At 40.4% G+C, this 26,789-nt stretch overlaps 1 protein-coding gene and 1 long non-coding RNA gene across 3 annotated transcripts in view; one reads left to right on the top strand and one right to left on the bottom strand.

The window, feature by feature from the left end:
- LOC109912585 (cell wall protein DAN4-like) overlaps positions 1-544 on the bottom strand; it is a 70,486-nt gene extending 69,942 nt beyond the window's left edge. The window contains exon 1 of the mRNA XM_048607198.1: positions 104-544. The gene's annotated coding sequence lies outside the window, so the exon portion shown is untranslated. The remainder of the gene's footprint in view (positions 1-103) is intronic.
- LOC125485248 lies at positions 1-25,972 on the top strand. Of its 2 annotated transcripts, none has more exons than XR_007263987.1 (3): positions 1-108; positions 12,000-12,137; positions 25,937-25,972. It is a non-coding gene; the product is annotated as an uncharacterized LOC125485248 (long non-coding RNA). The 2 variants fall into 2 exon arrangements; XR_007263986.1 differs by lacking the exon at positions 25,937-25,972 and adding an exon at positions 18,509-18,831.
- Positions 25,973-26,789: the final 817 nt, after the last annotated feature.

The raw sequence follows: 26,789 nt of genomic DNA, 5'->3' as shown, positions 1-26,789 counted from the left end.
GAGGAACTCGGTCTGTTTGATTCGATTTAGGTTGCACAGGTCTTCAAGCCCAACTCTGATTTTTATCAGACCTGTGCATTAGGAACTCACGCCAGTCACGTACCTGAGGTAATAATTGCAGCAAGACTGAAGCAGCCGCACACGTCTGCCTTTTTCCTAATAACAGCTCCATGGCTTCGGCCTGTCTCTTAAACCGAGCCGCGCAACTGCTGCCAGCAAGATTCAAGGAAGGAGCTTGTGAGAAAGAATGATCTGGAGCAGTCTTAAGGAGCTGTTCAAACATTAATTATAGCCGCTTGGTAAATATCTGTGTTACTTTTAGGAAAATAAACCAGCAATCAACAGTAGCTTTTAACATTAATTCATTTAAAATTGAATGTGAAATCCACAGTATATGTTGCTAAATAACAAAAGGCCCTTGTGTCTGGATGGTAGATTTGAAGGATAATAAACATACAGGAACATTAAACAGTAAAGCGCAGGACTCGGGCCCTTCGGCCCACTATGTCTGTGCCAACCATGATGTCATTCTGAACGAATCCCATCTGCCTTCATGAGGGTGTGTATCCCTCGACTCCCTGCCTGTTCCATGTGCCTGTAGAAATGCCTGTTAAATGTTGTTAAGATATCTGCTTCTACAAAACCCCCTGGCAATAATGTCCATTTTTGAAATGTTATGCTGCCCTTGTAATGAATTGTGCTCTCCGTTTGTATCATAAAAGGTCATTGATTTGACAAGTCAAACCCAGTAGGATTCCATTGGTCCTTTGGGGACTGCATGCTTGGAGGATAGGGCATTGGTTTGATCAATCAGAATCAACCTGGCTGTTAACAGTTAACTGTCAATCACCTTCTATTCGGTGCACTGTCCATGTCAATGTCTCCACCAATCGGACTCCACTTGCCAACAATCTCTTCTGTCACAGTATAAAAAAAATTGCCTTTGAGTTTTGTGTAAGAGCACTTCTGAATATAAAGGAAAAAAAGAGAAAAAAATATGAAAAATATGTTTCAAAAACTCTTGTGGTGCAGTGGTAATGCCCTTACTTGTGAGCCAGATGATCTGGGTTCAAGTTCCACCTATTCCAGAGGTTTGTAAAACATCTCTCTGAACATTGATGAGGAAACACTTAGAAAGGTTGTTTCAAGGGCTCAAGGCACAGTGGTAGTGAACCTGGATTCAACATCCACCTGTCTGAGATAGGTATCGTAACATGTCTGACTAGGGCAGCATGATGGCTCAGTGGTTAGCACTGCTGCCTCACAGTGCCAGGGCCCCAGGTTCGATTCTGGCTTTGAGTGACTGTTTTTGTGGAGTTTGCATGTTCTCCCCATATCTGCATCGGTTTCAGCTGGGTGCTCCGATTTCCTCCTGCAGTCCAAAGATGTACACATTAGGTGGATTGGCAGTGCTAAATTGTCCATAGTGTTCAGGGATGTGTAGGTTGGATGCGTTGGCTATGGGGAATGCAGGGATCGGGTGGGTGGGAAGCTCTTCAGAAGGTCTGTGTGAATGTGTTGGGCCAAACAGTCTGTTTCCACAATGGGGGGATTCTATGAGGTTATTTAAAAATATCAATTCTCTTCCTTCACAATATTTTTTTCTTGTGCAGTTTTCAATTCCCTGCAAAATAAGTAGCTTTGACAAAGTGGGTTTTTTTAAGCAATACTCAAAATAAATATTGCAGCATCTTTGAGTATTGGCAACAACAACATAATCATTTCTGATGTGATTTTAAATTGAGTAAATCAACAGCCAGTATTTCTATTGTGCCTTTTAGATATAAAACAATTCAAAGCGCTTATAGGCATAGTAAGGAAAATAGGCATAACAAAAATGGGAGACACTGGAATTTTTTGCGACATGGTTCAAATAAAAAGAGGTCTGACATTTAAAGAAGGAATATGACCGGTTGCCTTGATCAGATTTGATGGAAATCTTGTTAAAATAAATGTAACTTAGGGGAAACATACCAAATTTGACATCACATTGATAAAATGGTCCACTTGCATTCTCCTTAAATGCTACTGCACTGTCTGGAATGCTGAAGCTAATGATAGTCTTTTGCTGCTGCAGAGATCTCCAGGCTGTTACACTCTCCAAATGTTCTACATTTCATGAGAGACATCCTAAAGTGTATTTTAAATGTGGGAATTGGATTCTTCCCACTTCTCCATCTTCCCAAACATATATACAGAAACTAACTTCATATAACACCTTGTGACCTCAATCATTATTCGTTTTGAAAATGTGCTTCTGCCATACGGACCACTAGGTTTTTAGTTGAACGCGGTAATTTCCCCAACCACTCTGGAGGAATCTATTCTCCTAATCTTCTACCCTCACTTCAACATGCTCAGTCAGACTCAATGATTCACTAATCACTTTCTCCCAAGTGGTTGCATCAGAACTGCTGCTGAGACAATGCTGAATGGCTGGGGAAATGCATCAATAATTGTAGAACATGATGACCTTGATTACCTCTCTAAACATCTGGTCTCTTCCTTCATATTGTCCCCAAGAATTTCAAGAGTTCACATTTACATGACTCCAGCTAAATATGCATTGCTGATATATTTTGGCAGTCCATATAATGCTGAAAGGACCTTGGCCTCTCCTTGCTCTACTGTTAATAACCTGATCTATGCAACTGCCTCCTATTTCCCTCTCTTTTATAGGTTGCCCTGTTTGTTTTCCAATGAATTAAAAAGCTGGCTTCTCATGCAGCCTTAATATTTTCAAATTTGATGATCCTTCTCCAATAGAAGTTGTTTGAGACTGATTATTGCTTTGCAATATGAAAAGGCAGAGTTAAAAGAATGAGACTGGCAAGAACACAATACCATTGCTATCTGATTTAGAGATTAATTAATGTGTGGGTTCCTTCAAGCCCAAAGCTGACGTGGATGAGGATAGCTATCTTACTGGCCTAACTAGAAAAATCTTGATGAATAAACAATAGGAAATTATTTACATTACAGCAACTATGTAGAAATCACATGAAAATGATCTGTCTTGCTACAGAGGTTATTGGAAGCATAGTTGCCTCAGACTTATCTCCTCCCAGCCCTTCTTTACTCTGACTACGTCCTTATGAATTCATCACAGTGGATGGTGCTTACTGCACAAAATCAAATACTAAATCTTTCAGATCCTTTCAGGTGCACGTGCAGCATAACCTCCCAACTCTTTTTCCTTCATACTATTATTGATGTACATTTGAAGTGTTGTTGTTACCTATTTGCTTATACTGCATTTTGATCTTGGACGCAACTTGGAATCTGAACTCTCAGTAATCCGACAGCAATGGAAAATATTTCAGCCAGACTATTTTAGTGACAATTTCCCAATTTATTTATGATATAAAACTTTTTTTTATTCCAACACAACTAATCTTAGAAGATTCTGCTTTTTCTCTTCGGTCTGCCTTTTGCTTATGGAGTCCAACAAATCTTTAGTCACATGACATCAGGTTATAGTCCAACTTTATTTGAATTCACAAGCTTTCAGAGCGCCACTCCTTCATCCACCTGACGTGGTGTCATGTGACTTCTGACTTTGTTCACCCCAGTCCAACACCAGCACCTCCAACAAATCTTTGTACCAGCTTTTTCTTGATCTTTTGCTTAATAACCTCTTACACATTTTCAATGAGGTCGAAGTCAATACACACTGTTGTACACAGAAGTTAAAATTCTTGGTTGGGAAGTACGTATGATTTTCTTTTAGTATTTGATGTCTTCTATGTTGAAGGATTGCTACAGCCTACGTTTAACCTAAAGTGCAAAGTCCTCTGGACCATGTATTTGAACATTGGACACCTGTGAATTGTGTTATGTAAACCAAGGCACACTTACTTCAGTGACTAACTTTAAATTCTTGAGACACTCATTCACACAAATATCTGCATGCAAAAATATTTGGTCTTAGTCACTGATTTCCCCTCAAAACAGTTTGACCTTACCTTCTGCTGGTGACTGTTCTACCCCATTTATCTCTTTTCATGTTCATGCCAGTTGAGTTTCTTTCCTCTTCACATTTGGTAATCAAGGGACATATCAGAGAAGGACAGCAAGTGTGGAAATGTCTGGAGAAGGTTATCAGTAGTGATGAAAAAGCAATAATTTTGCAGAATAGCAACCAAACTGTTGGGGTGTATTCATTATAACTAATTTGCGCTTATTAAGTATTTGCAGTCTGAATAAATCATAGAAAATAATGAAGCACATTTGCTTAATTGATTTGAGAAAAGTTAGGTATTGTTAAAGAAATTAATAAAGTCTGGATTGTGTTAACTGTAAATCTGGTGACTATGCAAAAATAATTGCTTTGTCCAGTTTCGTTTGAGCCTTTTCATAGAAGGTCTGATTATCAGTGAGGGTAGTTCACTTGACACTAGACCTACACAAGGTGAAAATGGCTGATAAAATGGTTTACTCTGCTTTTTTTTATTGGTTAAAGCATGTTGCCATTCCCAAATCTTATCAGGAAGTCACAAATTTTTTCACTTTACTTTGATCCTTAATATTTACAGGACCTTCGTAACATTTTAACTAATCTACTCCATACACTGTGGATATACACTCACTGTTTAATACAGTGTAATTGAATGAGTTTTTGACTAAAAGCTTCATTACTGTACTGAAGCTTCTTGTAACTAGTACAGTTCCCTCTGCCTGATTGGTATTACCATTTTTTCCTTTGAAACTTCTATTTTGAAATTTTGAAAACCATGTTATTCCATTTAGAATAATTAATTGTGTAATCACATCCAACATACTGGCATTCCTGGTTCCATTCTTCGGTTACAGTTCCCCAATTCCTTTTACAATTGTCAGAGGCATCTCTATTCTCACTCATTTCATTTACGATTCTCCTTTTGTATTGACACTTTCAGGCAGTATCTAGACACTCAGGGTTCTGACGTTTGTTCCAAAAACATATTGTTTTTTGAAAATCTAATGGAAAAATGACAATGGGTCAGTAACACCGTAAGCAACGCTGTGTTTTGCTCTTCCCAGATAAACACTAACACATTTGCTCTGCACAATCTTTTCTCCATCATCACCAGCTAATCACTTCTCTTACCTTCTGCAATCTTTGGTGGTACGTCAAGCGTCAACAAGGAAGAGGCCACAGTTTGAGTCTTTCTGTGTCAGTACCACCTCCTCCAAGGAAGCCTTTGAATCCTCAGAGAATTCACTGGCAAGGTATTGACTACATCCTTCCCAGCGCGGGGACTGTGACCTCAGTGGGTAGCTTATTTAGATTAGACTCGGTGACACAATTTGGTAAGCTCAGACATCACAAGGTGACAATCAGTGAGCACAATGTACTTGATCATTCCTTCAGGAGTGCATTTCAGAATTGGATACTGTGATAAATATTGACATTCAGATTACAGCGAATTGACGGCAGATGAATACCACTTTTTAATCACTGGAGTCATGATGACTGGAGTAACCCCTCTGAAGACCTTACATTCCAGCACTACATTCTGCCTTCTTTGAAAAATCAATTACTTTTTCAGTCAAATTTGGATGCTGTTTGTTCTGCATTGAGATGTATTGCGGTTGATTTTTGAATCAATGTGGTGGGGTTCAAACTTTGCAAGCAGTGAATAACTTGGTGACTCTGTGAGTTACTCCCCATTTCTTTATGTCCTCTTCTGTGTTGCAATACTTGAGTCCCCGCTGATCCTTTATCCTTCCCAGTTTTGGTTAAGTCCCTTTTCATTACCATAAATGGGCCTAGCTTAGCCTCTGTAGTCCACAACTCTCGAGGTATCAAAGTCATTGCAGGACCAGCACCTTCTCCAAATTGAGGCCAGTTTAACACCCATTTCAAGATTCCACAGTCCCCTCCAATAAACCAGCAGGTCCCACTATTTGCACCCTATTACCCCCTAAGTGACAATGAGGCCAGGCCCCAGATTTGAACTGCCTGTAACCTCGATGGCACCATGGACTGACTGCTGTGAAGGACCAGACTATATTTGACTCACCGCCCTCAAAACTGACTGTGACCCATCTCCCAGGCTGTCCTGACAGGAGAACTCCCACTGGCCAAGGCCCATCCCCCACAGTGATGTTGCAATGAGATCCTGACCGAAAGCTTGTATTTGACTGGCAGAGTAATGTGGCCCAGTCCTTGGACTGATGTGGTGAAGATCCCTGGTCTCACATTAGACCAACTGCCTGACCTTGTGATGTGTGTGATGCAGCAACATGCTGTACAGTGACATGATGCCTGTCTCTCCAATTGTTACGTGTAAATTTCACTGTTTCCTGCTGGCACAAGCTGCCCCCCTGTCCTTCTGTATTAAAGTTCTAATTCTCATCCACAGGTTGCTTCCTGTTCCTCCCACAAAAGTTATCAGAGAAAGAAGTGCTACCTGAGCCTGCGCGATAACAAGCAACTCCATTTTTTAAGCCTGATAAATGTTGCCTTTGCTCAGCTGTGTGGGTGGAGAGTCCAGAGTGACTTTATATCCAGTGACCATGGAGGCATCTGCTGCAGTCCTAGTGGTTTCGTCTAAAGTCAAGGGAGGGAAAATGGTCAGCAACAGTTGCAACTCACCTGGACTTGAGGCAGAAGACCCCAACTTGACAGGTTTTCACAGGCAAATTTTGAAATGTTGAATTTCTCAATTGCACAGAAGATGTCATTACATCAAGTTGTGTAATTAATAAGAGGAAAATATCTACAAACTTTTTATCTTGGCATCTAAAGTGGGAAGAGGTGATTGTGATAGTTTAACTCAACAGCAAGAATCTGATTTTTGACTCATGCCCGATTAATTCATCAGACTCATTGTTATTCTCACCACTTTAAGGAGGGTATAATTGTGTCTGAGAAGTCTGTCTGTAACACTTTATCATGGTACAACAATTTAAAGGTAAACACTGAATTGGGAATCTCCAAGTAGAATTTTTGCAATCTTGCAGATGGTATTTTAAATTCCATTATATATTTTTCAATAAGATAACCATACTCCTTTCTAAACTTATCAAAATCTGATTATGCCTCAAATGCATTTATAACCTTCTTTCTTATAAATATGATCAATAAATTATATAGAATTTCTAACCTTTCTGCAGTGTCTAACTAGAGTCTCAAGCTCTGAGACTACTTTAGCCTGACCTTGTTCCTAGTACTTCTACAAAGTAAATTCAGTAACAAACTTCAGCCTGACAAGATTATTGTGCCCTGCCTCATAGTACATCTATATGTTTATACCTCATGGTATATGTGAACAAAGCTTGATTGGAGCTACAACTTGTTTTTTTTTAAGTTGTGGCTCTTTCAGCCTGAATTACTGCACCATTTAAGATTTCCTTTTTGTAAAATGGGTTTTTGGCTTTAACCCAGGCAGTCCTTAGTGTCTGATCAGCTCACCAGCTCAGCTCAGACTTGGGATCACTGTCACAGTCCACTGCCTCACAATGTACCTTTGCCTTGGAGCTGCAGACTTCTTCTCTTCTTGCATGTTTTCGGTCATTGTGGATGGATATCATGCTTTCTGTGTAGTACTCTGAAGTATACTTCTGTGATGACTATTGTCACAGGGATTGTGAGCTTCGCTGTCATTAGCAATCAGACATATCTGTTTCTTTTACAGTCTACTGGCATGTTTTCTCTTTCCTTTGTTTTGAAGGTCTGAAAGGCTAACTTCTCTTAGCATCAATGAGAAATATTGCTTGTCATTGGTAATTTCTAAATTGCATGGGGCCCCATCATTGGCAGTACACTGCTGCTCACCATGTTGCCTCAGTGAGTTTCTTCAAGCTCAAAATAGTCTAGCATGGATAAGGTTTTAAGGCAAGAGGAGAGAGACTTTAAAAAGACATAAGGGACAAATTTGTTACACCGAGTGTGGTTCACTTGTGGAATGAACTTCCTGAGGAAGTGTTGGATGTGGGCAGAATTACAACGTTTAAAAGACTCTTGAATAAATACAAAATAGGAAAGGTTTGGAGGGAGATGGGCCAGGAGCAGGTGGGTGGGATCAGTTTAGTTTGAGATTATGTTCAGCATGGACTGGTTGGACTGAAGGGTCTGTTTCCGTGCTATATGACTTTATAACTATATAAGCATCTTGTGAAATAAATAATTGCAAGTTTGTTGAATTATTGCAACTCTTTACAGATTACATGAATGTGACTCACATTACTACAAACTATTGGAAGCACACTAGCCGTAAGTCCGTCTCCTATTAGCTCATATTTACTCTGACCACGTCCTCGTGACATCATCCCAGTGGGTGATGCTTGCTGCACTCTATCAAGTATTAGCCCTTTCAGACCCATATACAACATAGCCAGAAAGATGGAGACTCCCCTACACACCTCTGTTTTGCTATTGGCAAAACCTCTTGTTACATGTAATCTACTAGATTTAACATGATGCACTGTTTGTTCCAGATAGTACCAATGAATTGGTTACTTTTCTTGTCAGCTGGAAGGTCAGCAGTAAGAAATTTTGTCATGTCTCTATCCAATCTACTTGATGTGAGTCAAGAATAGTCCTTTCAATTACCTTCGCCAACTTTGAAGTAATTGAATTTTCTGCCATTGCTATACCACCTTTCTCCAGAAAAGTCTCAACTTTGTTCTGTGCTTTCTGTCCTTAGCTCTGCAGAAACCTTCATTTCTAGGTAAAGTTGCCTCTGACACTCAGATCGGTGGAAAAGTGAGTGTCAAGAGGAGGTTAGAGTCTGTATGGTAATAGACAGTCTAAGTAAGTGAGCAAACGTTTGGCAAATGGAGTACAATGTGCAAAAATGTAAACTTGTCCATTTTGTCAGGAAGAATTGAAAAGCAGTATAGATCTGAATGGAGAGAAATTGCTGACGTCTGAGTACGGAGAGATCCATCTGTCTTGGTACATAATTACAAAATGTTAGTTTGCAGGTACAGCAAGTTGTTAGAAAGGAAATAGAATGTTGTTAATTACAAGAGGAATAGAATATAAAAGTAGGAAAGTTTTACTGCAACTGTTGGGGATTTGGTGAGACCACATCTGGAAAACTGCTTATAATTTTGATCTACTTATTTGAAAACAATATACCTGTAATTATCTTAGAAGCAGATCTGAAAAGGTTCATCCAAATTATTCCTGGTATAATTGGGCCTATACACATAGAGTTTAAAAGAATGAGAGATGATTTTGTTGAAACCTGCAAGATCCTGAAGGCACTTGTTAGAGTGAATACCACAAGGAAATTCCCCTTCGTAGGGGAGATTAAAACTAGGGCCCACGGTTTAAGAATAAGAAGTCTCACTTTAAGACAGATGAGGAGGGTGATTAGTCTGTGGAATTATATTCCTCAGAAAACAATGGAAGTTGGGTCTTTAAATTTATTCAAGGCTGAGTTAGGTAGATTTTTAATGGACAGGGGAGCCAAGAATTAGGTTGGACAGCTAGGAATTGTGAATAAGAGCAGAACCAAATCAGCCACAGTCTTATTGAATGCTGGATCAGGCCCAGTGGGGTGACTGACTTAGTGCTGCTCCTGCATCCTATATCGCATTTTTCTGGTCTGGACCTTATTTCTGTGAAAGCGCATCCATCAATAAACTTCCCTGCTATTGACTCCAACAGTGATTTCCTTCCTCATTTACTGTCATCTGTTATTCACTACAAGAAACGTTGTGCTTTTTAAGTCAGCAGCAATGCTTTCAAAGCTGCTGACTTCACATTCTCTCTCCGAGCAGCAGGGAAACAATGAGCAGTGGTTTTATTGCTGCCATTCCACCAAAATATTGAGGCCAGTCCAGTAAACCTGAGCAGGATGATGATCAGGTGTTCAAGGTTGGTGCAGACCCCTTCCATCATTAATCTACACAATAGAAAAACAAATCAAGTTGTTTTTGTCTTTGCTTCAGAATCAGGGTACAATATAATCCACACCTGCCTGCCTGAATTGAAGTTTGATTTCCAAACAGAATGCTCTTTGTTCACTCAAGTTTATGTTATGGCATCATTCTGCCAGCCAAAGTCTTGGCTTTTGTAACGTCACTACCTCTGGGTCGGAGGATCTGGGTTCATGTCCCACCAGAGGTGTGTATCAACATCCTTGGACAGGTTGATTAAAAATGTGCCTACTTTTTTCTGTACCAGTGGGCTATTCAAATTAGCATTTTGTGTTCCCTGTCCATGAACAACAGATGAATCTGTGCTGCTGGTGAGGGTAAGTCAAATTTTACTTTCCTTGCAGATTATTACATGAATTTCCTTTGGGTGATTTACACCAGATTCCTGTCACACTTCTTTTGTGGAACAAATAAACCTACCAGAAATGGCATGGATTTTGTCCAGTCTTTCCTGTTTTGGGAATTTTCCAATCTGTCTTCCTTGTGAAGGATAGAACCTCCACCAGCCCACCTACAGAGGTGGATTGATGCAGGAGTTCTAGCAGGATGAATGCATCCAAAAATTAATCCCAAATTAGCCAGAGAGATTGCCGTCTGTCGTTATGTATAGTTGTTGCAGATTCTGCTGTATATTGTTTGCAAGTGACTTAGCATCAATGGGAGCTGGTATGGTTCTGGATGGTTTTGGCCCATTGCAATGAAGTGGTGGCTGTTCACTACAAATTATCTATTTAAATCAAGTATCACTGACTTTTCCGATTACTTTTGAATCAAAATGGTGGAATTGAGACAATACTTGTTTACAATTTAATGATTTTATTTGAAAAAGATTTATATCATATTCTACAAGAGCAACAACAAAGTGAAATCATTTAGGGATAAGTCTGTTGAGAAGGTCAGAGCATGTAGAAATGTTGAACTTTCCAAAGCACACAAAGAAACTGTCAGTGTACCCTGCTGAATGTTGTCAATAACCAGGAAGTAGTTCATATCATATTCAGTAATTCATAGATATTGCAACACTAAGATTTTTGTGTTTAAATATTTTATTTAAATATTAAATATTAGAGGAATTTGGGCACTAGAGATATTAAAACAAATTAACAAATCCTGTGGAATAACAAATCAATGTAAGTTCTTCATTTTCTCCCTAAAAATGAAAGCTTATTGTTATGTTAGTGGAGAGAACTTCTTTCAAAACAGTCACAGCTTACTATGACCATGTGTCAATGTTGCTGTTAAGTGCCACCTCTCTCTCTCCAGGCTAACAAAACAGTACCACAAAAATGTTTAATTAAAGAAGCCAAGAAAAGTAGCCTAGTGATTACGGTACTCAATGAGCAATTCAGTAGTGGTTGGGTAGAAATTGCTTAATTCCCAAAGGTGGAGGCCCAAGAATGTCAATCGATTATTTCTCTGGCCTTGTAAATATTCAGGTTGAGCTGGCAACACCACAAGCAACTTACCCAACGGAAGCATAAGGTTTCAGGTCAACTGTCTCTGACCGTGGTCCTGATAAAGGTAAGCAGGTCGCAAAGTGTAGGAGGCAGGGCAGCAGGGATGGGAGGACCAAGTTTGCCTGGTAGTTGCTGCTCCTTACAAATCCATCCTCTAGAGACATTTTCCAACATTTCTCCTTACTATCTTATTACATGACAGATTTCCTTCTCTTGATCCAACTACTTCAGTTATTATAGAAATTGTTATACAATGCTTAGGTGAGGAAAGATACCTGACAGTGACTGTTGGAGGGAAGTTAATATATTTTATGTCCCGGGGAAGAGAAACAATTTTGCCTATCAGTAATTGTCAATGTCAAGTGTTGGTTCTTGAAGTGAGCTTTAATGTTGTAGTTTCCTTGCTGACAGTTGAGAGGATGCATGTTACAAAGTTGAGAGGTGTGCTAAGTTTGACTGTCAAGACCAAACAGTTCCGTTCGTTAGACAGGGCTGCAGGTAGATGACATGACTAATTCCTTAATTAAGTAAAGATGATGAAGGCACAATGCTATTATCACGGTGTTGACAATGGCAGAAATGAAGTGTAAAAGCAGTCTGACCTTGTTGGTTTTTGCTGACTCACTATATTTTGATCCTTTTGTTTTCCCTTCCTCCTGAATGAAGACGGCAGTCTGTAGTGTGATGGTGAAGATACGATGCTAACCAGGCTATTTCAGATGCAGCGCAGAACTCATCAAAGCAACCAAAACAGATTTACCAGATACACAGATGAACCTGAAAAATGGGCAAAGATTTCTGGTGGTAAATATATTTAAATGAATGAATTTTGAAAAATGAATCACTTGTCAGATGATTATCTCTGGGATAGTCTAGGACCAGAGGACATAGTCTCAGAATAAAGGGGTACCAATTTAAGACCGAGATAAGGAGGAATTTCATCTCTCAGAGGGTTATGAGTCTTTGGAACTCCTTGCCACAGAGAGGTGTGGGGGCAGAGTCCTTGTTTATATTTAAAGCTGTGATAGATAGATTCTCGATCAATAGGGGAATCAAAAGTTATGGGAAAAATGTAGAAAATTGGATGTGAGGAATGTCAGATCAGCCATGATCCAATTGAATGGCAGAGGAGGCTTGAGGGGCTATTGTTCCTATTTGTCATGATCTTATTTCTGGAAGTTGTGTTTGCATGCTTTGTCGGCTTGAGAAAGCATTTTATAGCATCTACCATCAGAAATTATTGGATTGCTTAAACAAACTAATTGACAGAAATGATAAACAGTTCATAACCTATTTTGGAATCAATCAATAGTGATGTAATTTAGTAGTGACTTGTGACTCTACTCACTGGAGTTTAGAAGAATGAGAGGTGATCTTAAGGAGCTTGACAAAGTAAATGTTGAGAGGATGTTTCCCCTCATTGGAGAGTCTAGGACCAGAGGGCATAGTCTCAGAATAAAGGCGTGCTAATTTAAGACTGAGATAAGGAGGAATTTCATCTCTGAATGTTGGAGACTTTGGAACTGCTTGCCACAGAGAGCTGTGGGGGGCAGAGGCCTTGTGTGTATTAAAGGCGGAGAAAGATTGATTCTTGATCAGTCGGGGAATCAAGCTTTACAGGGAAAGGGCAAGAAAGTGGATGTGGAGAATGTCAGATTAGTCATGATCCTGTAGAATAGTGGAACAGGCTTGTGGGCTGAATGTCCTACTCCTGTTCGTATTTCCAATGGTCTTACTTATGTTCACGCAAATTACACTGACACAAATGATAGCTAATAGGAGGATAAATTTTGAGAATTTTAAAACTAATTTTAATGAAGGGATCTGAGAATTTTAGCAAGGCCAGTGATGCCCTGGAATCACAAGTGAATGAAAAAAATTGGGCTATGGAGGTAATTTATGTCTTTGCAGCATATTGAACATAATAGGCCTGAGTGAAAGGGAGAGGTTGGCCAGGATAGGACTTTATTCCTTGGAATGTGGAGAACGAGGGGTGACCTTATTGATATGTATAAAATCATGAGGAGCATAGATAGGATGAATGCATATCATCTTCTTTCCAGGGACAAGGAATTGAAAACTAGACAGCATAGGTTTAAGGTGAGAGGGGAAAGATTTAAGAACATAGAACATAGAACATTACAGCGCAGTACAGGCCCTTTGGCCCTCGATGTTGCGCCGACCTGTGAAACCAATCTGAAGCCCATCTAACCTAAACTATTCCATTATCATCCATATGTTTATGCAATGACCATTTAAATGCCCTTAAAGTTGGCGAGTCTACTATTTTTGCAGGGGACCTGAGGGGCAACTTCTACATGCAAAGAGTGGTGCATTTATGGAATGAGCTGCCAGAGAAAGTGGTTGAGGCAGGTACAATAACAAAGTTTAAAAAATGTTTGAATAGGTACATGAATGGGAAGTGTTTAGAGAGATATGGACTAAATGCAGGCAATTGGAACAAGCTGAGTGGGCACCATGGTCAGCATGGACCAGTTTGGGCTGAAGGGCCTGTTTTCATGCTGTATTACTGTGTAAAGGAATGAAGCTGCAGTGTTTGCTGGGGACTGTTTTTGGTCAGAGAAAGAATGATGAGAGGGAATAGTGAAAACACAGTCTGTGTCCATCTGGAGTCTGTTGTCATCTCCTTGTTAACTACAGCTTGGAATTTTGTGCCATTTGCAAACTTTGAAATTATACACTGTAAGCCCAATTCCTGGTTATTAATATTAACAAAGAGAAAAGTGATTCTCCTACCAATTCTTGTGCAACACCATGGTACTATGAAAAGCAAATGTTCACGACTACAAACTGCTTTCCGACCCTAACCAATTCTAGTCCCATGCTACCAATCTCCCTTCAATTTCGTAAGCAGTAATTATGTTAACTAGTGGTACATAAAATGCATTACCTGTATGAATACTCTTCCTCTCTTCTTCACACAATCTAAACACAATTCTCCTGTAACAAATGCATGATAACTTTTATTTAGTTAATTTGCCCGTATGTCAATTAATTTTATCCCATATTATTGAGTGGAATATTTGGTTACAGAGAAGATAAGAACAATGGCTGGTGGGGAACTTAATTGGGAAAGAGGCAACAGAATCTCACCACCAACTTTGGCGATCAAGATCTCTGCCTCAAAAAGTGAGTCGACCTTCTCGTCAGCAGCTGTTGAGAAGCTTATCTACATCTATTAGCATCTCACTGAATGCCCAAATTTCCAGAATTAAGTCAAGCTGCCCAATCAACCTCTCCTCAATTGAGAAACTTGGTGTTTCAGATAACTGACCACATGTAGCAGGTGTCTACCTTGATTTGCATTTCTTCCTGGATTCCGGCTGGAGGATCATAGGGGAAACTGGGATAACAAAGCAGTGAGTTAGATAGAAAATGCTGTGAGTGACAGGGGCAGCTGGAACTGGGTACTTCACAAAGACTGTCACCATCTTGACTGGAAACCAACTACTCAATTCTTCTTTCATGTCTAAAAGGCATCAGCCAAGTTGGAGGAGTAAGTTTGTGTTGACGGCAGGTGGGGGGGAGTGATTTGTAGCTTAGAAGAACATCCTATTAATCGTGACAAATATTTTGAATCATCCTCTGTAGAGTTGTTATTAAATACCTCTGGAACAGGTGGAGTTGAACCCAGAACACCTGGCTCAGAGATAAGGACACTACCACACACCCCAAGAGCCCTTAGTACATGTTATGGTATGCCTCCAGACAAAGGGTCATCTGGTATGAGGTTGAAGTGCCTCATCTGCCTCTCCATAAGACGATAAGATATAGGAGCAGAATTAGGCCATTCAACCCATTGAGTTTGCTCCACCATCCGATCATAGCTGATATGTTTCTCAACCCCATTCTCCTGCCTTCTCCCCATAACCCTTGATCCCTTTACTAATCAAGAACTTATTTGTCTCTGTCTTAAAGACACTCAATGAATTGGCCTCCACAGCCTTCTGCGGAAATGAGCTCCACAGATTCACCACTCTCTGGCTGAAGAAATTCCTCCTCATCCCGTTCTAAAGGGTTATTTCTTCACTCTGTGCCCTGAGATCCTCGCCCTCTATTGTTCTTCTAAATTCCAATGAGTACAGTGTCAGAGTCCTCAACCACTCCTCATTTGACAAGCCCTTATTTAGCAGCCTCCTGTGCGGTACCTTGTCAAAGGCCATATGGAAATCCAAATAAATTTTGTCCACTGGCTCACCTTGGTCTAACTTGCTAATTACCTCCTCAAAGAATTTTAACGGATTTGTTAGGTATGACCTCCCTTGATGAAGCCATGCTGACTCAGCCCTATTTTACCATGCACTGCCAAGCATTCTGCAAACTCAGCCTTAATAATGGACTATAAAATCTCATCAACGACCGTAGTCAGGTTAATCAGCTTATAGTTTCCTGTCTTCTGCCTCCCTCTCTTCTTAAACAGGAGTGTTATTTTCAGTCCTCTGGGACCGTCCTTGACTCTAGTGAATCCTGAAAGATCACCACACTGTCTCCACAATCTCCTCAGCTATCTCCTGCAGAATACGAGGTGTAGTCCATCCAGTCGCCTCGCCAATGATACTATACTCATTTGGCTGAAGCAATGGAGCACAGGTCTGAGTGCATATCCAGCAGCCACTGAGAGTTCTTCTGGTGCTTGGTATCCAGTGTGGCAAACAGCCTTTCCATGGAGGCAACCAAACACATGTTGGAGCCATGGCTTTAGTCATAAGTTGGATGGACTCCTCCATATTCCACTCCAGTCTAGTGAAGGCCTTCACCATCACTCCTACTCTCCTCCTCAGCTACTTCCAAATGCCTTCTTGGTGACAGCCAGAGGTTTCTTCTTTACATTGCCGGAGAAAAGTGCTGCATCTGTCTACATACAACAGTAATTGCAGTCAGAGGTCATTAAATCAGAAAGCTGTCCTTTCTCAATATCCATTGTCCATCCTGAACATCCTGAGAGTGCAGTTGTAAGTAGTTATGTTAGATGATTAGTAATCCAGAAGTCTGAATTAATGGTCTGGAGAGATGAGTTCAAATCCCACGATGACAGCTTTGGGAATTTTAAATACCATCAATTCAATAAATGCAAAATAAGTATCCTTAGTGGAGACAATGTAAACCACTGGCCTTTTGGGAAGGTGATCTGTCTACCTAGTCAGATTGTGTGTGCTCCTGTACTCTTAATTGCCATCTGAAAATAGAATACCAAGCCACTCAGTTTTATTCAAAAAGGCAGCTTATCGTAGCTTTTTAATAGTCAATTAGACTGTGAATGAATTAAAAGACATCTCCATTTATGCATAATCCCGTCAACTCAGCTAAGATTGCAATGTGCATCAGCCTGCTGCTCGCAGCGTTGAGACATAAGAGCTGAAAGTCAAAGGTAATTGATACAATTGAGTTGAAATTCTAGACTTTGACCTGTTTGGTAAAATTGGATGGCTCCGATGCTTCACGCATTTCATTCATACAACATGAAAAGGCACCAGACTGTAGGAAGCCCCCACACTACCACCTCTGCTCCCACCTGTTTTTGGACACGGCCCATTTTCCAGGTCAAAGTTCAAATGGTTGAGGGCTCATTCGATTGTTTTTAGAATCATAAACAAGTAATCCTGTAAATTTCCATTGCAATATCATTACTCTCAGCCATCCGTTACAATTTTATTGCCACTCACATGGTCCTGCACCAGAATTACTGTACTTTAGATTGTGATTTATGACTGTGTAATCACTGATATAAATAATCTGAATCAAAGCTATTCCTATATGTATGCATATTTATAGTTTGTGTGTGTATGGTCTGAATGCTGTTGTTGCCAGAGGAGACAGTTGAGCTGTGCTTTGACTGATTGTGTGGTTTTCTGCAGTGCCAGCTGGCTTTATATGTGATAAATATTAGAATTTGTTTTATGAGGGGATCGGTGCTCAGGCCACAATTGTCTACAGTATATAATAATGACTTAGGTGATACAAATAATGTACTATTGGCAAATTTGCAGATGAAACGAATTAGCTGGGAAGGCAGGTTGTAAGGATACCAGTCTACAGAGGGTTAAGTGAGTGAACTAAAGCTGGGTAAATGGAATATAATGTGGCTAAATGTGAGGTCATGCACATTGTCAGGTAGAATAGAGAAGCTAAAGATTATTTAAATGTGGAAAGACCGCAGAATTCTGCAGTAAGTGTGAATTAGGGGTCCTCATCACCAAAAGCTAGCATCTGAGTATAGCGAGCAGTAGGGAAGGCAAATAAGCATTGATATTTCAAAGTAAATGAAATATAAAAACAGGGAGGCCTTGCTAAAATTGTACAAGACAATAATCAAACTCGTTCTACAATGCTTTTGTGAACAGTTTTGGTCTCCTGATCTAAGGAAAGATATACTAACATGGAAGGCTGTTTGGAGAGGGTTCACAAGGTTGAACCTGGAAATGGAGGGATTTTCTTATGAGGCGAGGTCAAGTGTGTTGGGCTTATATCCATTGAGTTTAGAAGAATGAAAGGGGATCTTTTTGAAACTTATAAGATTCTTTGGAGGCTTGACTGATAGATGCAAGAAGTTATTTCCCTTTGCGGCAGAATTTAGGATCAGAAGGAATAATCTCAGAGTAAAGAGTCGCTCCTTGCAGACAGAGGTGAGGATGAATTTATTTATCTCAGAGAATGGTGAATCTGTGGAATTCTTTACCGCAGAGAGCTGTTGAGGTTAAATATATTAAATATATTCAAGGCTGAGATGAACAAATTTCTAATCAGTAAGGAAATCAAGGTTTACAGGAATTAAGCAGGAAAATGGAGTTAAAGGATACAGGGATAAGGCAGGAAAGTGGAGTTAAAGATATCAGATCAACCATAATCTCATTAAATGATGGATTGGACTGGAAAGGCCAAATGGCCTACTTCTGCTCCAATTTCTCATGGTCTTAAGATTTAACCAATGTGACCATTGTTACTTTCATATTTTAGCAACTATGAAACAAAAGTCAGTTAAAATCCAGGTTTGGCTGCCTTTCTGCTAAAGGTTATACTGTATATATTTGTTAGCTGTAGAAAAAAGAAATCATTTTTGATTTACAGAGCTTTTGAATAATCATTCTTATTTTAACTTTTAATGAAGGATATAAAATTAACCATGTTTTTTTTTTCATGTTTACATTGGAATGTAGGGTGTACAATCTTGGTATCAGGGAGGAATAGCCTCTACCAGCAGCTAACAGATGAGAAATCAAGGAACAGGAGTGCAAGGAGGGTCAAGATAAGGAGAAGCAAACAGGAGCAAAGGGAAGGAAGGCTACAACCTAGATAGCCAGTTATTGCCCAACTGTACGTGAAGAACTTGTTCAAGTGTGATATGCTCATTTCCAATTCATTAACTCTCGCATTCATTTTACATTCTCTCTTTCACTGATCACCACATTGCCCTCTTGGCCTGTTTTAAAGATAAAAGCCAATGCAAAATATATATGTCAAATCAAATTTATAAATTAAACCAAACCATTTTGTGCACAAAATGAAACTAATCACCTTCGTGCATCCCCTGTACCTTTGCCTGTCTTAGTGCTCCTATACCCTGCTACCACAGTCACTGCAGCATGGTGGCTGACTTTCAGTGGAGGAGACTGAAGATGGCCTTGAAGAATCATTCTGAGAGCCTGTGGTCCAGCTTCAGACTGTGTATCATTTTAGCATGGGACTGGCTGGTAGGCTGACAGACACCAGCAAGTGCACTGACTGAAAAGAGTGCTAGGATGGTGAGCCATGAGTACTGTAGTGGAGCCACTGCAGCGTCCCCAGGCTGGCATCTCCGCAAACTAAGCAAGCCCTTTGAATAATGTAATCTGCTGCTGTGATAATTGCAGCACTGAACTCAGACCTTCGGTGGAAGCTGTCCGGGCTACAGCGGAAGGTGACCAAGTCATAAGATGTTGCATCATGTTTGAGCCCAAAAGGGTGTTCGTAGAGCTGGCTGTCACTTGCATGTTGAGAAGGATGAGTGACTTGCTCGGTGAAGTCTCTGTAGCGACTGCTTCATGCTTCTTGACATTGAACATCGGACTTCTGGCAAACTTCCCAATATATCAGACATGTTCCTGTTTAGGCTCATAATTATCCTTGTGCAGCCTGAACCATTGAAAGGCTCATCAGAGTTCTCTCCAGTGGAACTCATGTGTAACCCTGCCTTCTGGTAGGATGGCATCTGCACCACCCTTATCCTCTGCTCCTACTGTGTATACCTCTTGTGTTTGTTATCTCACTACCTGCATCTTCTGTTCTCTGCCATAGTACATGTGCCGTTGCATGTTTAACTGTTCATCTCTCTTTCTTACATTACATTCTACTCACTGAATTCCCCTCCAAACCATGGACTATGGTTCCAAAATCTTGGAATTCTCCTCTTAAAAGCACTGTGGTTATAGCTACACCACTTGGGCTACATAGCTCCAAATGACAGCTCCCTACCACCTCCTCAGGGAAATAAGTGATGGGCAACAAATACTGACCTAGTCCCAGAGACATGCATCCAATGAAAGAATAGATAAGTTACTTCCAGCACCCGGTCCAGCCATAATGCAACTTCCCTTCAAAAACTGTAGGCTAGTCTAAGGCGAGCGATAACCATAGCTTGAAGCAGTGCTAGAAAAACTATGATTACATAGACATGTGAAGCCAGTGTACAATATGGCTAACACTGGATGTTCACTAAAGTAAGGATAATGAATAGGAATCAGAAGATTGCAGTTGTGGCTCAATTATGTTGAACAGATGCGCATAACCACGGATTGAGATCCCTGTGCGGAGGCTGAATTGTTCTTTTGGATTGGATATGGTTGGGACAATGTTGAGAACTCCCAGGGCACCTCCCTCTCAACTATACAGTTGTGTTGTGATCTCTACTAAGGCCTTCCTGCATATTTGCAGGACATACCCAGGCAGAGTGATGGTGATGCCTGGGAGAGTGGGCTGAATTTTACCGAAAATGGGCTGACTGCCAATTTTGGGGAGTTTCATGAGGGTATCTTGCCCTGTAGTGAGTGATCTCTCACATTTTTAGACTAGTCACCTCATTATATATGCACCATGCCTCCGTGGTGCCATTCTCACACTAACTTACACTCACAAACAGCAGAGGTACTTGCCACTGCTAGGACCTTCCAGAATTTCTGCCATTGACATCATATTTAAAGCCCAGCTGGGCACCAGGTCAATTGCTGCCAGCCATGAACAGCCTTCACAGTGCATGTAGAGGGTGAAAAACAAAAAGAAAAGCTTGAGAGAGCACATAGGTGGCCCAGATGGCATTTCGTTCAAGTTAGTAGCTAATATTCCTATACATAGTGCTATATTACATCAGCAACTGTCTGATAAACTGTCATTGTAACTGCAGTTAGCAGAATAAAACTGCACAGGTTACTCATCCTTAACACAATCCCATGTTAGTGTCCTGTCTAAGAGAGAGGTGCTTTTCCCTTAATGCCCAGCATAGCATGACATCTTGTCATTGTTCAAAGTGGGAGCATCACATATTGGAAAGTCTTCAAACAGTTGAAAACTTTCACTTTTCTTTAATAATAGCAAAACAGAAGGAAAACAAACGAACAAAAATAAGCTACAATACTGAGAATAAACAAGTGCCTTTTGATCAACAACAAATTTACACTCAATAAATGATCACTTTACTCAACTCAGATCTATAGGAACTTGGTGTCAAATAGGACCTGAGATAGCAGATGCTGGAGTCAGAGATAACAAAGTGTGGAGCTGGACGAACACAGCAGGCCAGGCAGCATCAGAGGAACAGATTTCTGAAGAAGGGTCCCAACCCGAAACATCAGTTTTCCTGTTCCTGTGATACTGCCTGGCCTGCTGTGTTCTTCCAGCTCCACACTTTGTTATGTCAAATAGGACTTGCCTGGCACAGAGATGTGGTAGTGATGCTTACAGATGATCTGTATGTTGATGGAATTAAACCCTTTTTTGTTGATGAACTCAGCTACATTATGATATGGCCTTCTCAAGGCAACATGTATATAATCTACAACACTCTGCATCTGGGAGAAGACAGCTGTGTTACCGAAGTCTGCTGCCTGCGTGGCAGCACCAATCTCGTCCCTGGGAAACAAGATGAAGTTGTGTGATTTGATATAAATCACATCAGTAACAACCTTGATATATTTGTATTTTGAAGACCAACAGATCCCACACGGGTTCTCAGTAGATCCTGGGGAGCAGGCATTTGCATAAAAAGTTAACGTAGCTGTCACCTTGATAACTAATGGGATAGGATGGCCACTCAGCCCTTCAGATCACAGGTCCCACTCCAGCTGATAACAGTTCTGTGACAGTGCTCTGGGATACCCTCAGCCTGTGGGGAAAATGCTCTTTTGGAGGATAAAGCATTGAGCACGATAGATTCTGGACCTCCTGTATCTCCTCCACATCCTGAGGGCACCTTTAGCTCTGATTTCTTCATGAAGAAATTGCAGGGAAGCTATTGGAGTTTGTTACTGGTTCTGGACTTGCTGAGGCATCTGTTCCTACTCCAATTCTCTGTGCCTTCATTGCATTGCAACAACTGTGATAAAGATCACTGCTGTGGCTGGATCCATTGGTCATGGTTCCAATGAGGCCGTGTGGGGGATGTTAGCGACAGAATAGATTCTTATTACTGACAGTAGTCAGCATTCACATCACACACAAATGATACAGAGGAATCCAACAAGAGGGGTCACTGAATGAGTGTACATGGAACTTTGACCTAGTAGACTTTATTTCAATAAATGCAGCACAAGCCACATTATGCAAATGCAAAGAAACAGATCTAGGATTACAGGAACTTTTTTCAGGAACACAGCTGCACCCCCACCACCTGTCCATCCTCTGAGAAAACCAGCATTACATTGAAGAGCATGTTGTCAAGTACTGTTAGTTCAAGGTAAGCAGACATTAGCTCTGTGCTATTGTCCAGTCTATGAGATCTTGCACTATCTTTGTGAATTGTAACCAACAGGAGACATTTTCCTGTGATTGCTTCTGCTTCTCAGGGATGACTATGTTCAATTTGTAATGTTCAAAATCAATTGTGACCAGGATGATTCCCCCATCCGAAGCATCACAGGAGCAGGAGAGTTGGTGCTGCCTGACCAGCTCCACACTGTATTGACTAGCATCCCACATTGTTAGTCACTGTACACTCAGTACAATATGCTGAGTACTATAATTACAGATGGCTTCCGTCTATACTTAATCAGTGCCTCATTGATGCAGTTACCCCTTTAGTGCCTTGTATTGTTCACAAATAGAGCCTGTGTCAGCAGAAGGAACAAAAAAACTACTCTACCCACTCCACATGTTGTGGCAGCCATTTGCATTTCCATTGCACATCTGTGATTTAGATGAGAAGGGAAGTCAATGCAAGTCAAGCTTCACAGAGTGAATCAGAGTGAGCCAATTAATCTAGGTAACCAGCGAAACCTTTGTTTTCATTTTGTTCTCACACCCCCTGTTGATCCCATCAGTTATGCAATTCTAAAGGTTGCCACACAACGCTGGGTGGGATGCTTTTCAGACAGTAAGTGCAGTCTCAATGGGCTGAATGGCTTCTTTCTGTACTCTAGGGATTCTATGATTCTACACCCTACTCCAATGCATGAAGTGAATATCTGTATCTGTGCACAATGCTACCTGCAGCAGCATTACGATGAAAGTTGTTGATACACTTTGAAGTACAGCATTGGAGACCTAGCTTCTGAGTGAGTCAGCGATGCGCCATGATGATGTGGTGATACTGGTGCATGGCGCACTAGCAAGATTCTCATATCGTCATACAAATCTTGTGTGGAAGATCAGACTTTTTTCTCAAGTTCAGGAGTCTCATTTTTCTAAACTTGTCATAGTTTTCCAAATGACCACCATTGCTCATGTCAACTGGGGCTGTGAAAATTTCACTCAGTGTCTGGAAAGTATCATTCTGTGAGTTTGATGAGTCTATGGGACAGCTCTCCCAGTTTTGGCAGAAGCCCCCAGATGTTACAAAGGAAGACATTTTAAGGGTTGCCAGGGCTGGATTGCGATTGTTGTTGAACTTCAGTACTTAGGTCAATGCTGCATGGTTTCATTTCTCTGCTCAGGCTTTGATTAAGCTAAATGGTTTGAACTGAAAGTTGCCATTGTTCTAGAGGATCATAGGTTATTCTCGCATTAGAGAGCGGGGGGGGGGGGGGGGGGAAGAGAGAGAGAGAACTGGTGGTGAGTTTAACCTGAGGGTCACCACACCTTAAGTGAGGGGTAAGGTTGAGAAGGCAGGACCTTCACAGTGACCTTAGCCCTCAATTGGGAATTGAACCTGTGCTGTAGGCATTACTTTCCATAGCAAACCAGCCATCCAGCCAACTGAACTAACTTAGCCATTTCAGAGAGCAAGTAAGACTCATTGGGATTGTAGTGGGCGTGGAGTCATATGTAGGTCAGACTAGTTAAAGATGGCAGATGTCCTCCCATAAAAGTCACTATTGAACCAAATGGGCTTTTAGAACAATCAACAATGGTTTTTTTTAAGATCATTAGACTAGATTTTAATTCCAGATTTATTAATTAAATTTAAATTCCGTCAGCTAATTTGAACCCTAGTCACAGGACTATCTAGTTAGTCCAGTGATATTATCACTTCAACATCACCTCACCTCAATTACTTGTACAACAGAAGACTGTTTTAAGGGACATTTTACAAGACTGGCAGAATGTTGCTGATGGTGAGGTACCTTTCACCCCCACTACATGGGGAGTCTGTCAGCTTCGTGGAGTTTGCATCCATGCGGCAGGCTAAAGGGAGCATTACAGCTGGAAGTTGCATGCCACAAAGGGTGGTGATGGACATAAAAACCAACGATCCCATAGAGGAACTTTCCTTCTGTCTTACAAGACCTACTCCCCTTAGGTCCCTAAGTTGTATTTTTTTTATGTACTTGTGAGGGTGCTTTCATTTTCAGACACTCTGAGGTTTTTCCAGCTGCCTCAGCAGCAGTCTCCTGTCTCTGTGAAACCTCCAAAGCTTCAGAGCTGTCAGCACTCCTTTTGGTCTGGCAGCACCATGAGTCAGACCATCATTCTTAATTGGAGGCAGCCTATAGGAAACCTGTGGTAAAATCACCAAGCAGACTCCACTGGAATCTAAATGCAGGCTTAGGACTTTTCAGTCTAACACAAATCCTGGAGATCGCTGTAAAATTCAGCCATAGAGTTAAAGTCTGAATCTTGACTGAATCTTAATTGAAATTTTTCGGGAAATGTGAGAAGAATTATTTTGACAGTCAGGTCCAAAATGATGTCGTTTGGTTTCCTGTATGTGAGTAGGAAAATGGTCAATGTTAGCTGATACGTAGATGGACGTTTTGAAATTTTGAAGCTACAGCAGAGCTTTTACAAACAGGTTGACCTGCAATTTTCAAAACTGTTCCTATTTGTTACAGCTGAAATCCTGGGCAATGATATAATTTTCTCTGTCAAGCATTGATCCCAAACAGGATAAAAATGAACAATTTTGGCGACCACCAATGGTGATCATGTTAGAGTATTTCATGGCAGTTGAAAATCCTGTATTTAGGATAAGATTTTCAAAAGAAATTGTAAAAATCTTTACAGTTACTCACTTCATGTTGCTGCAGCTTCAGGTACATTTCTTATAATTAAGGCTTGAGGGTTACAGATTTTGTGTCACCCTCAAAAAATGATTATAAGAGGGTTAGTGTCTAATATGATGCCTTTAGTAACGTGATCTACTGTACAGCATAAAGCATCAATTTCTTTTGTCAATCAAAAAAAGAGAAAACCAAAGCCCAACCATAGTGTGGTCATTCAATCCAAAACTGTATTTGCAGAAACTTCCATGGCAACCTACAGATGATATTGAAAACAGATTTATGAAAGTAGTATGTTGCATCTCATTACAGTTTTTTTTTACATTTAAGATGATGAGAATGTAGCTTTCTTACCTGACAACAGTGAGAGTTTGAGATTTCACAAACACGATCAGACTTCAGTTTATCTTGTATGGTCCAGAAATTATGAAGCATCTGAAAATGGGTCAGACTTCTAACAATGTATTCATGAGTTTCAGAGTTAGTGTGCTGGGGGCACATTCATTTCTGAGGGCACAGGTGAAGCATTCAGTTTTTTTTTGTTTAATACCTTGTATCTGAGAGTTATGTCCAATAAAAAAACATTATTTGATTCCAGTAGCCTGTATTCATTGTTCTTCAAAAAAACAAATAGGAATGAACCAAAAGGCTTGAAATTTTAGAGTTGTTTTATTCCTTGTAAATATGCAGAGTTGAAAAGCTAGATTTTATGTCTGAAGAGAAGTTTTATTTAATGCTTTAAAATGTCTGCTCTCACACTTACAGCTGCTTGCTTCAGGTTTCACTTTCAGTTATTCTGTAACCACCACCCCCCTTGCTTGATTAACAGTACAAAGAACAGAGAATGTTGAAATGATGTTAAATTCCTTATTTTAAGCTAAACAATTGTAAAAAAAAAACAAAGATTTATGCGTTGGGTCATTTCTCGGAATTCAGTGTTACCATTTTCTCTTAACACAGAGATAATCTTTGCAATATGAAGGTTGCTGATGACAGCATTGAGATCTACCAACTCAGGTTTGTGGTTTTGCATAATCAGCTTTGAGGTAGATGATCAACATAATGGTCTCTCATCGGAAAAAGAAATATGTCCTTATAATCAATGTTCTTCAAATATCCTGGTCTCCTCACTATCGAGCATGTTATGTTCCATTTCTCCATTAGTGGTACCAAGCAACCACTTAGTCTGTTTTGGCACTGGTAAAGATGATGTGATTGTGATCGCAATTTGGCTGTTTGACACAAACCCAATGTCCAATATCAAATCAGGGTTTCCTTGGTCATATTCACTTGTCAAAATATGCTTTTGCTTTGTCTTGTCACTTTGTGATTTCTTCTCTTTCATTCTAACATCCTCAGTGGATAGCAATGAAGGCTTAGAAGTGGTCATCAGCATATAACACCTAAAAGCAGTCACAAGTTCAATTCCAGAGTAGGGGGGAAATCAGAATGTGCGAGATGGGATTGGATCACTCAACTGTTTTCTGCTCTAAAATACTGGCTTTCAGACTTCCACTATCACTCTGTTCAATTCTTCACATCACCATATTTTTGCAGGTTTTCTCATGACTTCAGACAGATGAATCCTTTACTTTGTTAGCAACTCTATGAACTGTCTAGATACAAATTGCAGTTCATTATCTATGAGGATAGTCTCCAGCAAATCCCATTTTATAAACAACTTTAAGCAATTGCTTTGTTGACTGCCTTAAGGTTGAGAGATATTCTGCATTTGTCCTTTTTGTGTCATGCAGTGACTAAGTATGATATCCACGGCAATGGGTTCATTTGCTCAAGTCATTTTGGCTCCCAA

This window comes from Rhincodon typus, chromosome 17 (assembly GCF_021869965.1).
Source record: "Rhincodon typus isolate 14 chromosome 17, sRhiTyp1.1, whole genome shotgun sequence".
NCBI classification, from domain to species: Eukaryota; Metazoa; Chordata; class Chondrichthyes; order Orectolobiformes; family Rhincodontidae; genus Rhincodon; species Rhincodon typus.
The sequence above is the reverse complement of the archived record's forward strand: the minus strand, read 5'-3'. Positions and strand labels throughout refer to the sequence as shown.